The following is a 10,929-nucleotide window of genomic DNA, read 5'->3' on the forward strand; positions in this document are numbered from 1 at the left end:
AGCCGCGCGGATCCAAGATGGCGATGTCAACAACGTCTAGCGATGAAGAGGAAAATACTCTAAAACACCTTCAAAAAGTTGGAAAAGAACAACAAAATATGCTACATGCATGTTACGTCTGTTGGGAATGAAGAGGTGCCAGGATAAAGCAAGACAGTAGTGTAACCTATTTTTATGGGCGTTCCTCTTTGTGATGTTAAGTTCCTGTGAGCTCTTATTTTGAAGGCGCTAAGAGCGGAAGTGATGACACGTTGTAGTGGAGCGGAGGTTTTTGAAAATAAAGAAAATAAAGTGGTCCTCGTGTAAAACTGGAGCCTCCGTGTTTGTTTTTTAGTAGTTTTATACAGTATAGGCGACATTTATAAACCATTGGTTACAGCAGCATTCTCTTACATATTGAAGACAGAGACTGTGTGGCCATGGAGGTGCGGTACTGTCACCCCCCCCCCATTTACTTCCGGGGTCATTTCCTTTTACTTACGTCATTTCCTCTTACGTCATTGACAGCGATCATCCATCCATCCATCCATCTTCTTCCGCTTATCCGAGGTCGGGTCGCGGGGGCAGCAGCCTAAGCAGGGAAGCCCAGACTTCCCTCTCCCCAGCCACTTCGTCCAGCTCCTCCCGGGGGATCCCGAGGCGTTCCCAGGCCAGCCGGGAGACATAGTCTTCCCAAAGTGTCCTGGGTCTTCCCCGCGGCCTCCTACCGGTCGGACGTGCCCTAAACACTGCCCTAGGGAGGCGCTCGGGTGGCATCCTGACCAGATGCCCGAACCATTTTTATAAAATGTATTACATTTTAGACGATTTCTCTTAGTTATTATTTCTCCGGCTGTAGAAAAGAGCCGCTCACAGGGCACAGAGGAGGCGACACAGTTGGCGTATCGGTCACGTGACCAAAACAGCTCATGATCGGTCACGTGACTTTCTAAAAGCGGTACGCGCACCGACACAGGGTTTCGCTCTATGAGCTCGACGCATGCGCCGATGCATCGGTGTTGCCGGACCCATCACTAAACCACGCCATAGTCCAAGTCGTTGTCATGACTTGGACTTTGGCTTGGTTTGTTCTCCTGTGGTGCAAATGAACTGGACTGGTCAAGGCTTGAAGGTGGGTACATGATTTATTTTAAACTATCAAAAAAGGAATAAACAAAAAGCGCGCACAGTGGCGGAGAATACAACTAGACTTTAAACACAAAACTTGCACATTGGCAGAAACTATGAACAATTAAACAAAACACTAACTGTGGCTTAACAAACAAAAACTTACTTGGCATGGAACCGGCATGAAAAAAAGAGTAGCAAGGGTCATCAGGGTGTGGAGAGTGTGCAGGAGCATAAATGTGGTGATGTCGTCAGAACGAACAACAGAAAATGAATGAACTTAAATACTATGGACATGATTAGTGAAAGCAGGTGCGTGACTCGAAACGTGAAACAGGTGCGTGACGTGACAGGTGAAAACTAATGGTTGCTATGGTGACAAGAGTGCACAATGAGTCCAAACGTGGAACAGGTGCGTGACGTGACAGGTGAAACTAATGGTTGCTATGGTGACAAAACAAAACAAAAGTGCACAAAAAGTCCAAAATTTAAACCGAACATTACTAAAACAAAACATGATCACACAGACATGACAGTCGTGACAATTTTGAAGTGTTTTTTTTTTTTCATTTTTTTTGTATGTTTCATGGTTTCAATTCAAATTAAAGTATACCAATGCTAAAATACTTGTCTTAAATGTTAGGTACATGTATTAATGTCAATTTGTGGGAGAGATTCTGTTTCCAGAATGAATGCAAATACATTTACAAGAAAAAACAGCTGCATAAGATTTTCGTTTTTTAGTTATTCCTATTTTTATACATTTATGGCTCTTAAAAAAAAACACCAGGATATTTTGCGGAGAACTTTTAACCTAATGTCCACAATGGCATTGTCTATGCAAAAAAAAGAGTAGTGCCCAGACGTGGGAACGAAAATCACTTTCTTGCAACTTTTTCCTGGTTCACCTTATGGCCTAGGGAGGAAGATGTGGTAATGCAGTTAATCACCTGCAGTTCTACCTCACACCACAAGGGGGCGTGCTTAGCTTATTTGTCTTAGCACAGAATACACTTATTGAGCATGAAGTGTCCTGCCTTGTGTGTATAAACCAGAGCTGGTTCAGAACATGACCCACTATATAACCCACTAAGTTATCACACTTGTGGTCTACAACATGTGATGATGGTCAAAGGTTTGCATAGATGATGTTTTGCAGAGCACCTGAGGCGGGGCCTCACCTGCCATCATGGAAAGAAAAAAATAATAATTAAATTGTTATATGTATCCAGTGATTATACAATAAAGTTATTTTCCATTTAACTTCACCAGTTTTACATTATTTGTATTCAAAATCGCTGAATTTTCACATTTGCCGTTCAAATACTGAGAAGAGACTTGCGGTGAGGCAGCAGCCAGTTGAGCCTCACCATGGATTGCGCAATGACTCGGCTAACTGCTGGCCTGCTGTGCAGTGAGACCGTACTGCTATATGAATTATATTATACATTTCCATAGTTTAGTTAGCTGAGGTATATAATGTACAGTGTATTTTGTCAACAACTGTATGTGTGTAACGTATTTCTTGTGCTGAGCAATCATAAAACGGCTGTGAAGATGCACTGGGTGAGGCTCGCAGTAATCCCGCCTCATGGTGATAGAGGGCGCTAGTGATCCCAGAGATCATTTTTGCGACTACTCGGCTGCAGATTAAGTGACAACAAGCAGCAACAGTTAGCAGCGATCGTTTATTTTTTCCTCTCGCCTGGACTTTTAACATGGAGGATTACATATCTAAAATAAAACAGTTTTCTAAACTGGACTTTCAATGGAAGCAGGAGGTAATAATTAAAGGAAGATCTCCATCGAGACAGAGAGACTTTTAAAACTGAAGAAAGATAAGGAAGACTTGTTATCAATGCTTTTGTTCAGAAAGAGCAGCGCATGGACTTCATTTATAAGTAAAGGTAAGACCATAATAAAGTTTTTTTTTTTATTAAATGTGCTTTTTTGTGTGCTACAGTTTGTATGTGTAAAGCTAAAGTTAAGTTAAAGTAGCAATGATTGTCACACACACACTAGGTGTGGTGAAATTTGTTCTCTGCATTTGACCCATCCCCTTGATCACCGTCTGGGAGGTGAGGGGAGCAGTGAGCAGCAGCGGCGCCGTGCCCGGGAATAATTGTTGGTGATTTAACCCCCAATTCCAAGCCTTGATGCTGAGTGCCAAGCAGGGAAGAATGCTGGTATGAGCTTTTAAACATAACCCGTTAACTGCTGCCAATCAAATGGTGAATAAGATACTCTTTAGGGTTCATATGTTTGTAAATCTGACTGTGATGAAGTCAGTGCCGCACGTCACTGGTTCAGGATACGCCGTTGTGTGGGCGGTTCTATTTATGTGGCTCCACTTTGACATCCCCGTCATCCATCTTGTAGTTTTTAGCGTTTCCATTGGAACGATACGCTACTTTGTTTTACAAATGGCAACAGCGGAGGAATGCATGTGCATGTACAAAAAAAAAGAACTTAGTGACTACGGCGTCAGACTACAATGGCGGACTCGCGCAAAGCACTTTGGGTAAATGTCTACCATATATGGAGATATCGCTGACGTCACACTTGGGAAAAAAAGGTCACAAATTGGGCAAATTCCAAGCGGCTTGTTTCAATTTCAATCGCATTATTTATTAATATTAATATTAATAATACAATTTCAATTGTATTATTTATTGTACTTTTTATGATGATGATTATTATTTTCATTATTATTATTATTTCATTACTATTAGTATCACTACTGTTATTATTATCAGTAATTTCATTATTATTATCATAGTTATTATCATTAATTTAAATTATTATTTTCATTATTTTTGTAATTATTATTTTCATGGTTATTCTTATTGTTTGTATTACTAATATTATCATCATTATTACGATTATTAATTGCATTATTATTATTATCATTCATTTTAATATTTTCATTATTTTCATTATTACTATTATGATTATTATTATTAATTGTATTGTAATATTATTATTGTAATTAATTTCAATTCTATTTTTATAATTGTCATCATTACTATTTTCATTATTATTCATTGTATTATTATTATCATCATTATTACTATTTTTATTTTATTATTATTATCATTAGTATTAATATTATTATTATTATTAGATTAAATTGTATTATTTACTGTAATTTTTATGATTATTACTATTATTTTCATTATTATTATTATTCTTGTATTACTATTATTATCACTACTATTATTATTATCAGTAATTTAATTCTTATTATCATTGTTATCATTAGTTTAAATTGTTATTATTTTTATTATTTTTGTAATTGTAATTATTATTTTTATGGTTATTATTATTATTTGTATTACTAATATTATCATCATTATTATTAATTATTATGATTATTAATTTCATTATTATTATCATTCATTTTAATATTTTCATAATTACTATTGTGATCATTGTTATTATTAATTTTATTGTAATATTATTATTGTCATTAATTTCAATTGTATTTTTATAATTTTCATCATTAATATTTTCATTATTATTTTATTACTATTTGTATCGTTATTATTAATTGTATTATTATTATTATCATTATTACTATTTTATTTTATTATTATTAGCATTATCATTATTAATAATATTATTAATTTCAATTTTATTATTTACCGTAATTTTTATGATTATTACTATAATTTTCATTATTATTTTAGTACTATGATTATCACTACTATTATTATAATCATTAATTTAATTCTTATTATCATTGTTTGTTATCATTAGTTTAAATGGTTTTTTATTTTCATTATTTTTGTAATTATTATTTTCATGGTTATTATTATTATTTGAATTACTAATATTATCATCATTATTTTTATTAGTACTATTATTATTAATTTCATTATTATCATTCATTTAAATATTTTCATTATTACGAATGTGATCATTATTATTATTAATTTTATTGTAATATTATTATTGTTATTATTAATTGTATTATTATTATCATCATAATTATTACAAATGTATTTTATTATTGTTAGCATTATCATTGTTATTTATATTATTAATTTCTATTTGATTATTTACAGTAATTTTTATGATTATTACTATTATTTTCATTATCATTAATTTTATTTTATTACTATTATTACCACTACTATTATTATTATCATCAGTAATTTAATTCTTATTATCATTGTTGTTATCATTAGTTTAAATTATTATTTTCATTATTTTTGTAGTTATTATTTTAATGATTATTATTATTATTTGTATTACTAATATTATCATCATCATTATTATTATTAATTTCATTATTATTATTATCATTCATTTTTATTTATTTTTTCATTATTAGTACTATGATCATTATTATTTTATTGTTTTTTGGGACTTGTGCAGATCCCAAATACACCAAAAAAGGCAAACAAGGCATAGCAAGTCCTCTTTAAGCTTAACCACAATAATGACATATTAAAAAAAAAGGCTAAACTTTCCTCTGTTTGCATGTGCTTTACACACTTTTTCCCTCCCCCTTTAGTGTGCACACCCTCTCTCCCTTTCCTTTCTTCGCACTGACCCCAGCAGGCCTTTTGTTGGGGAACAAAGAATGTTCAGGCATCTGTTTTCAGCAGGAATAAAGACGCCGGGACAGATGGAGGGAGTGTCGGAGCTATGAAGCACAGCTCCATTGACCTGATCAGTGGGAGTCAAAGTGCCACACAAACTGTTCACACAGCAACACTAAAATAGGATAGCGCTGCCACAAAGCTATATTTTTGTGTCACGACAACAAAAGGTTGTGTTTCTCTAAAATGTCCTTAAGCCATCAACACTGTTGACATTTGCAATACTTTGTGACTTTGTTTTGTCAAGGTGGTTCTGGTATTTCCTGTATATCCTGCTCAGCCACCTAGACGGGCCGCTCCCTCCCTCACTTGGACCTCTCTCGGAATCTTCCGCCGCAGCTTGCAGAGACCCCACTGCACCGCCAGGCTGAGTGTACTGTACAATCCTGCATAATGCATCAGGATGTGACGTCCTCAACGTGCCATTAGTGAGGATAAATAAGTCATGGTTTGGCCCAGAAAGGAAACGAGGCCATATCAGCCAGGACTCCTTTGTGGGACAAATCCCTGCTTCTTGGAAAACATTACAGCCATAATATTTTGGAACACTTTGTTTATTTGCATAGGAGGAATGCAGCATGAGCCCCACCTGGAATTAGTAACTGCAGTCTATTGTTTTTTTCTAAAGTCACCCCTAGTTCACTTTGTTGCTTTATTATCATTGTCATTATTCTCAATAATCACCCAAAATGTGAATCCAAGCACCATCCATCCATCCATCTTCTTCCGCTTATCCGAGGTCAGGTCGTGGGGGTAGCAGCTTAAGCAGGGAAGCCCAGACTTCCCTCTCCCCAGCCACTTCGTCCAGCTCCTCCCGGGGGATCCCGAGGCGTTCCCAGGCCAGCCGGGAGAGATAGTCTTCCCAGCGTGTCCTGGGTCTTCCCCGTGGCCTCCTACCGGTCGGACGTGCCCGAAACACCTTCCTAGGGAGGCGTTCGGGTGGCATCCTGACCAGATGCCCGAACCACCTCATCTGGCTCCTCTCCATGTGGAGGAGCAGCGGCTTTACTTTGAGCTCCCCCCGGATGACAGAGCTTCTCACCCTATCTCTAAGGGAGAGCCCCGCCACCCGGCAGAGGAAACTCATTTGGGCCGCTTGTACCCGTGATCTTGTCCTTTCGGTCATGACCCAAAGCTCTTGACCATAGGTGAGGATGGGAATGTAGATCGACCGGTAAATCGAGAGCTTTGCCTTCCGGCTCAGCTCCTTCTTCACCACAACGGATCGATACAGCGTCCGCATTACTGAAGACGCCGCACCGATCCGCCTGTCGATCTCACCATCCACTCTTCCCCCACTCGTGAACAAGACTCCGAGGTACTTGAACTCCTCCACTTGGGGCAAGATCTCCTCCCCAACCCGGAGATGGCACTCCACCCTTTTCCGGGAGAGAACCATGGACTCGGACTTGGAGGTGCTGATTCCCATCCCAGTCGCTTCACACTCGGCTGTGAACCGATCCAGTGAGAGCTGAAGATCTTGGCCAGATGAAGCCATCAGGACCACATCATCTGCAAAAAGCAGAGACCTAATCCTGCAGCCACCAAACCAGATCCCCTCAACGCCCTGACTGCGCCTAGAAATTCTGTCCATAAAGGTTATGAACAGAATGGGTGACAAAGGGCAGCCTTGGCGGAGTCCAACCCTCACTGGAAACGTGTCCGACTTACTGCCGGCAATGCGAACCAAGCTCTGGCACTGATCATACAGGGAGCGAACTGCCACAATAAGACAGTCCGTTACCCCATACTCTCTGAGCACTCCCCACAGGATTTCCCGAGGGACATGGTCGAATGCCTTCTCCAAGTCCACAAAGCACATGTAGACTGGTTGGGCAAACTCCCATGCACCCTCAAGGACCCTGCCGAGAGTATAGAGCTGGTCCACAGTTCCACGACCAGGACGAAAACCACACTGTTCCTCCTGAATCCGAGGTTCGACTATCCGGCGTAGCCTCCTCTCCAGTACACCTGAATAGACCTTACCGGGAAGGCTGAGGAGTGTGATCCCACGATAGTTGGAACACACCCTTCGGTTCCCCTTCTTAAAGAGAGGAACCACCACCCCGGTCTGCCAATCCAGTGGTACCGCCCCCGATGTCCACGCGATGTTGCAGAGTCTTGTCAACCAAGACAGCCCCACAACATCCAGAGCCTTAAGGAACTCCGGGCGGATCTCATCCACCCCCGGGGCCTTGCCACCGAGGAGCTTTTTAACTACCTCGGCAACCTCAGCCCCAGAAATAGGAGAGCCCACCACAGATTTGAATCCAAGCACAAGCTATAAAATGTTCTTAATTTCAAGATCCTAAAGCAGACCTGGGCAAAATAGTGTGGCCCCTTGTGATTTTCAATCCAGCCCGCTGGACTTTCTACATCATTTTTTTAATAATAATAATACAAACCCCGTTTCTATATGAGTTGGGAAATTGTGTTAGATGTAAATATAAACAGAATACAATGATTTGCAAATCATTTTCAAGCCATATTCAGTTGAATATGCTACAAAGACAACATATTTGATGTTCAAACTGATAAACTTTGCAAATAATCATTAACTTTAGAATTTGATGCCAGCAACACGTGCCAAAGAAGTTGGGAAAGGTGGCAATAAATACTGATAAAGTTGAGGAATGCTCATCAAACACTTATTTGGAACATCCCACAGGTGAACAGGCAAAATGGGAACAGGTGGGTGCCATGATTGGGTATAAAAGTAGATTCCGTGAAATGCTCAGTCATTCACAAACAAGGATGGGGCGAGGGTCACCACTTTGTCAACAAATGCGTGAGCAAATTGTTGAACAGTTTAAGAAAAACCTTTCTCAACCAGCTATTGCAAGGAATTTAGGGATTTCACCATCTACGCTCCGTAATATCATCAAAGGGTTCAGAGAATGTGGAGAAATCACTGCACGTAAGCGGCTAAGCCCGTGACCTTCCATCCCTCAGGCTGTACTGCATCAACAAGCGATATCAGTGTTTAAAGGATATCACCACATGGGCTCAGGAACACTTCAGAAACCCACTGTCAGTAACTACAGTTGGTCGCTACATCTGTAAGTGCAAGTTAAAACGCTCCCATGCAAGGCGAAAACCGTTTATCAACAACACCCAGAAACTCCCTTGTCTTCGCTGGGCCTGAGCTCATCTAAGATGGACTGATACAAAGTGGAAAAGTGTTCTGTGGTCTGACGAGTCCACATTTCAAATTGTTTTTGGAAACTGTGGACGTCGTGTCCTCCGGACCAAAGAGGAAAAGAACCATCCGGATTGTTCTAGGGTGAAAGTGTAAAAGGCAGCATGTGTGATGGTATGGGGGTGTATTAGTGCCCAAGACATGGGTAACTTACACATCTGTGAAGGCACCATTAATGCTGAAAGGTACATACAGATTTTGGAGCAACATATGTTGCCATCCAAGCAACGTTACCATGGACGCCCCTGCTTATTTCAGCAAGCCACGTGATACATCAACGTGGCTTCATAGTAAAAGAGTGCGGGTACTAGACTGGCCTGCCTGTAGTCCAGACCTGTCTCCCATTGAAAATGTGTGGCGCATTATGAAGCCTAAAATAGCACAAGGGAGACCCCCGGACTGTTGAACAACTTAAGCTGTACATCAAGCAAGAATGGGAAAGAATTCCACCTGAGAAGCTTCAAAAATGTGTCTCCTCAGTTCCCAAACGTTAACTGAGTGTTGTTAAAAGGAAAGGCCATGTAACACAGTGGTGAACATGCCCTTTCCCAACTACTTTGGCACGTGTTGCAGCCATGAAATTCTAAGTTAATTATTATTTGCAAAAAAAAAAAAAAAAATGTTTATGAGTTTGAACATCAAATATGTTGTCTTTGTAGCATATTCAACTGAATATGGCTTGAAAAGGATTTGCAAATCATTGTATTCCGTTTATATTTACATCTAACACAATTTCCCAACTCATATGGAAACGGGGTTTGTAGATTTTATTTGTAAAAAGCACTTTATATTGAGTAAACAACCTCAAAGTGCTACAGTGTATTACAAATAAATAAATACAAAGAGAATAAAAAAATAAATAAAAATAAAAACTAGAACAGCCAAATAGCTAAAACTAGTATGTATATATCTAAAAAAAAAGGCTTCTTTTTTTTTTTTTAAAGAAGGGTTTTTAAGCCTTTTTTTTTTAAAAGCATCCACAGTCTGTGGTGACCTCAGGTGGTCAGGGAGAGCATTCCACAGACTGGGAATGGCGGAACAGAAAGCCCGGTCTCCCATTTTTAGACCTTTACCATCAAAACTTTAGTCACCATCATGATGTGCAGTGATGTTTTTAAATGACTGCAAATCTGGAACTATAGAAAGTATTTCAATGGTCGAAATCTGCACTTTTGAGTGTTATAGGAGTTATTACGGTAATCTAGGTCACAGCAGCTCAGACCAGGAACAAAGCAGAGTGGGCGGGGCTTGTTTACGGATCAGCCAGCCCCAAACACGTGTGGATAAAAGTGATAATATATCATATTGTAGGTGTTTATTACACTTTGCATTCATATTTTTAACATTTTTGTTGCGTTTTGCTTGATTGTAAAAGATACACAACTATGGAGGAGTTGGTCTGATATGTTGTTAATATTCAGTGTTTTATTGTTCATAGCTAATATTGTAAATCCCACTTTCTTTATTTTCATGCACATTTTGGGTGTCCCATTCAGTCAAAAACTGTAAAATTCCATTCTGTTTTTTTGAAGTGGTCTGTCATAAAGTTTTTTAGAACTCTATGGGACATTGTCACTTTTGGTATTAGAGTTCCTGGAAAAAAGGGACTCAAACATGATGCATTTTCACAAATGTCCACTGCAGAGGACGCCACATGGCTCTCAGGAGGATCGACTAACATATCACAGTAAGAATGTTCCTTTGTGTTCTAAACCACAAAGCAATCGGTGTCATATCTAAAAATATATCTGTCTCATTAATAATAGAAAAATCAGTTGAAGAATATGCTGAAGGTCACAATTTGCCCTCTGGCTGCACTTTGGATATCTCTTTATGAACACATGAAGGGAGGTGTTGATTTATAACATTGTTGTTTTCTTTTTGGCTTCTAATATTTTGGTTAACTTTTAAAAACACAGGCGGGGTGAACTACATGAAGCAGTGAAAGGGTTATGTTGTACCTAATGTTATGACCTGCATGAGGCAGTGAAAGGGTTATGTTGTACCTAATGTTTT

The sequence above is a fragment of the Nerophis lumbriciformis genome, linkage group LG22 (genome assembly GCF_033978685.3).
Source record: "Nerophis lumbriciformis linkage group LG22, RoL_Nlum_v2.1, whole genome shotgun sequence".
NCBI lineage: Eukaryota > Metazoa > Chordata > Actinopteri > Syngnathiformes > Syngnathidae > Nerophis > Nerophis lumbriciformis.